Here is a 5112-nt window from a genome sequence, read left to right as displayed (position 1 = left end):
CTTAGTCACAATAAAAAAAAGGTTCCTTAAATTAAGGTAAGGCATGATATCTTAAAAGAAAAAAAAAAAAACCTGAAGGCACATTTGAAAAAGCCACTGAATATTTTTAACAGGAGCAAACCAAACCAAGCCTGTTGCCCTCGGGTCAGTTCTCACTCATAGCAACCCTGTAGGACAGAACAGAACTGCTCCGTAGGGTTTCCAAGAAGCGCTTGGTAGATGTGAACTGCCAAGCTTTTGGCACAGCCAGACTCTTAACACTGTGCCAAGAGGGTTTCCCCCAAACAAAAGAGAAGAAGTATTTTCAATAGCTAAAAATAAACATTCAATATCAAGGACCATTCCTCTATCAACAAAAATCTATTTTTATTTTTTAAGAAAAAAGCAATAGCAGGTAAATAAACCAAAACTGAAAGTGTCAAACAATAACATATCAAAGATGTTTTCTGTAATACCGTGAATCTACTGGAAAAAACTGCTCAGCGTTTGGTTGCTTCACAATCTGTTATTTTTTATCAAATCTAACTAGAATAAGTCTGTCACATCCATAAAAACATTAACTGAAATTAATATGCAAATTATGGTGCCTGTGTGGGATGCCATTTCATTAATTTTAATTCACTAACATAATTGTGTTCTCTAAATTTATGAGTTTTGCAAATGCCATCCCACAGAGAACGTAATATTTAGTGAATTATTATTTTACTAGCAGAAAATCCAGCATTAGGTTAGTCACGGAAAAACAGGTAACCTAAAATTTTAGTCACAAAATAATTTACACACATTTTCATAGATGTGTATTCTTTGCGCTAATTGCAACAGCTTTTTTAAACAAAGTATCTTCATTTAACTTTTAAAATAACACCTGTTAATGGTAGAAATTTTGGAAAATCTTTATATAAAATCGGCGTATTTAAAAAATCTGCTATCTTTAAAATGTAAGTAGTAATTGTTAACATTTTGATATATTTTGTTTCAGTATTCTTGTATGCAGATAGATTTTTTAAAAAATACAAATTTGACATTAAAAAATAAAATTTTCTCTTCTATCCCTTTTACTTAATATTATAGCTGTTTTCTCCCATCAGTAAGTAAACTTAAAAATGTTGTCTTAAGTGAACGCATAATGTAATAATCCTACGGACATACCAAAATATTTTTAATCATTCCATTATTTTTTAGTGTCTGGGTTTTTCCATTTTTTTTTTTTAGTTTTATAAATCCTTCTGTCATAAAACCTTCATGTAATATTTGTGCAGATGATTATTTCCTTAAGAAAACCCCCTTAAAGTGGAATTACTGATTCAAAGCTTATAAAACTTCATCCATACCATCTAATTGCCTTCCAAAAAGACTGAACTATGTTACATTTCCACAATAAGTACATGAGTTCTCATATCCCCTCGAACCCTCAACCATACTAGACATGGTTATTTTTCAGCTTTCAAAATTTTTTTTTTTCTCAGTGTAGTCGTCAAACTAGCATCTCACAGTTGATTCATTTGCATCTCCTTATTAAAGAAGTTGAACCCCCCATGAAATTTTAGTGTAGTAATAATCTGCTATGAATTTTAATTTAAATTATAATGTAGTTGCCTACAACTGAATTGTGAACCATGGTACTATTTATAATTTATTATTGCTTGAAGCTACATATGGTAAAACATGCTGTGTTTAAATTATGTAGTTTTTTTTAAAAAAAGGTTACATTTCATAAAATCTCCTAAACCAAACTAGAGTGAATTCCTACTCTCTTCACTGTCTACTACACGTGAGTCCATAAAGATAAAAAGAAAACTATACTTCATAGAGTTTTATATATTTTAGGTATTTTGACGGCAATTAGTTCATTGTAATAACTCAATTAAGTCTATAAAATTACCCATATGTAAGTGTGAGACTGCAATTGGCAATTTCATGAAGTATTTTTTTCTCAAAACTACAGAAACATTTTTAAATGAAGACCAAAAATTAGAATTAAAATATCTCAGACATCAAATTTATAATAATTCTCAAATTATGGATGTATAATCTCTCTCCGTAAGTGAAAGTCTCAAGATGGCTCAAATCTTAGTTGTCTCTTACACTCCCCAGTTCATAAAACCTCTTTGACCACTGATGATATATTCCCTCTCGAGATTCCCAAATTTTGAATATGAAATAGCAGAAGTCAAGGGGAGAAGAGAGCAGATAGTGGAGAGGGAAGAAAAAGAGAGGTGGGCAATACCACTTCCTCCAATACTGATTGCATTTGAATCAATAAAAGGAGAAAATCAAAGACTTAAATATTATTTGCCACTATGCTTTTATGGGAAACATTCCTCGTCTTTTTTTTTTTTTTTTTAACAAAGAAAAAACACTCATTAGAAGAGAGCTACTTCTCTTTACCACAGACATCAAAAAGAAGGCAATGGATTTTATTTTCAAAAATAATAATGCATAAGACATAACAACCTTAAGAATTTGGACTGGTCTTGGTACCAGAAAAAAATTAAAAATTATAAGACATTTTTGGGAACAATTGTGGACTGGATATTAGATATTATTGAAGAATTATTGTTAATTTTCTTAGGTATAAAAGGTAATTGTAGTTATGTAAGAGAATGTCATAGCTTTTCTGTAAGTATGAAAATTTTAAGTATTTAGTCACAAAATATTTGATCCCAAGTTGCTAATTTATAGTTAGATGCCCTAATAATAAACAGAGCACCAAAAATGAGGAAAACTACAATTTTCTTGTATGTTTGGGGAAAGGATCGGTATAAATATTTAAATTAGTTAATATCAGCATTAAGTACAGGCATCTAGAAAATATTAAATTATATGTAGACAACTACAAATGATTGCTTAAGTGAACTGATTTAGAAAGGAATAGAAAGGTGGTTCTCACATCTGAATTGTTAAGCTTGCAATTCTTTAATCTTCTAAATTAGCTGACTAATGGTAAACATCAGTGGGTTCACAATGACATCAGAGTTTGAATTTTACTTTTTATATACAATGTATTACTTCCCTATTTAAAAAGAAAGGTCTGGTACTTACTATAGACATGATTTAAATGATGTAGCCCAAATGATCTATTCCAATCTCAAAGTACTCGGGAGATGCAAATGGTTAACGCGCTCAGCTGGTAACCAAAAAATCAGAGGTTCGAGTTCACCCAGAGGTTCCTCAGAAGAAAGGCCTGGCAACCTACCTCTAAAAAATCAGACTTAGTTCTACACTGACACACATGGGGTCGCCATAAGTCAGATTCTACTCAAAGGCAACTGTTTTTAGGTTTTTTAATCCAAATTCCATATCCCTTACCATTCTAGTGACAAGCACAGCTGTTCTGTGCTGAGTAAGCCCAACAGTCGTTATGTGAGGTATCACCGGCTCATCATAGACTCTCAGGCAGCTCCAAGGAAGACTTCAAAAAGAATTATCCAATGTGTGACTGCAGCAGGTATTGTTCTCTTTCTTTATTTTGTACTTAGAGCATTTTTCTCCTCTTTGCTTTAAGATATCCCTTTTTGTGCCGTGCAATTGCTATTTGCATAACACAATAAAAGTAACAATTACGACAACACAAATCTGTTCATGAACCAATCTTACTTCTAGTTCAGATGTATTTTTCTTTACTTTCTATAATTTATAACTTCATTTTACTACCCCAAATTTGAAAATAGAAATCATTTTAGATGACATAAATATATGAACTGACAAAGATTTTACCAAATATAGTGGGGGGTGAGGACAGAGATATAGTATATTCCATTGCGCTACCAAAGTCAGTTTAAATTTAAGTAAGTATTAAAAATAAAAGGAATAATACGTACACATAACATATGACTTACACAGAAACACAGTATGTAACACCACATAGCAAAAATTATCTGACATTGTGATATACAGAATTAGGAAATACTAATCCCAGGTTTTGAAAGACAATTGCTTATAAATGTTGACTGCTTCAAGAGCCCAAAGTTATATACAAAAATATAGTGCTGTTTTATTACTTAGCTAAAAATAGAGGTGTGTCACCTAAACACTTAATTTCAATAATCATCATATAAATGATAGCCTTTTTTCTATACCTGATTATAGGGCAACAGGGCATCTGTACAATAACATACAGAATAACTTGGATCTTTGGACCTGTGCATTTTGTTTTTAACATTTTACAAATCTTGGCTTTAAAGGAGTAGACATATCCTAAGTTCAAGTCAGGAAATATAACACATACACACATAAATGTAAGTAAACATACTAATGCTTAAAATTTATGTAACAGAAAATATTACCTAAAGAGAATGGCTTATTCTACCTGCTTTATCCAGGCTTTCTCCCAACTTAGATCATTATGTATCTCACATAAACGTGCCACTGAAATCATCACTCTGACTTCGTACGCTACCCCACTTGCTACAAGTCTCTATTACAGCTGTTCCCACAAGGCAGTATAATCCACTGTTCATTTATCCATCAACCTCATTAAACTCCAGGGGACTTCAACATATCTTTCATGGTATCTGGCACAGGAGAAATATCCAAATATCCAACATGGAAAAAAAAAAAAATGGGAAAACATAGCTCATAAATGCTCTATTTCTGAATAGAAGAGAAAAAAGTATGTTTTAACTACTTTTGGGAATACATTAGAACCTAGCAAATAATTCTATAGTATCTTGACAACTCAAATGCTATCATCAAAGCTTCTGGTTGAGCCAAGGTAAAAGTAGAAGAAGAAGGAAAGGGCTGAAACTGCTTGTCAGAAAAGGAAGCTGAAAAACACAAAGCGAATAATACAGGGAATTTTGAACTCTCCACATTTCCACATAACAAAATGCTCCTGATTTCGGTTTAGATATAGGGGTTTAACCGCGTCTATGATCACCTGTTTGGGAGATGATCACCTGTTTGGGAGTGGGGTAGATATAGTAAATATATACAAAAGTAAATAAATCTGGAAATACAGCATTAAGAGACACAGAAAGCATTCACATTTCTCAGTCTTTATATCACTAAGCTGGAGAATATATAAGATAGCTGCAGTAGACACTTCGCGACCTCTCAGTCATAATAGAACTAATGAAAGTACAATCAGCCAATCTTACTCAGAGAACCTGT

The 5112-nt window shown here is 32.2% G+C and overlaps 1 protein-coding gene across 26 annotated transcripts in view; it reads right to left on the bottom strand.

Moving 5' to 3' along the window:
* The window catches only part of IMMP2L (inner mitochondrial membrane peptidase subunit 2), a 1024913-nt gene that overhangs the window by 699882 nt on the left and 319919 nt on the right, over positions 1 to 5112 (bottom strand). The window lies entirely within an intron of this gene.

Source organism: Loxodonta africana, chromosome 8, assembly GCF_030014295.1.
Source record: "Loxodonta africana isolate mLoxAfr1 chromosome 8, mLoxAfr1.hap2, whole genome shotgun sequence".
NCBI classification, from domain to species: Eukaryota; Metazoa; Chordata; class Mammalia; order Proboscidea; family Elephantidae; genus Loxodonta; species Loxodonta africana.
The sequence above is the reverse complement of the archived record's forward strand: the minus strand, read 5'-3'. Positions and strand labels throughout refer to the sequence as shown.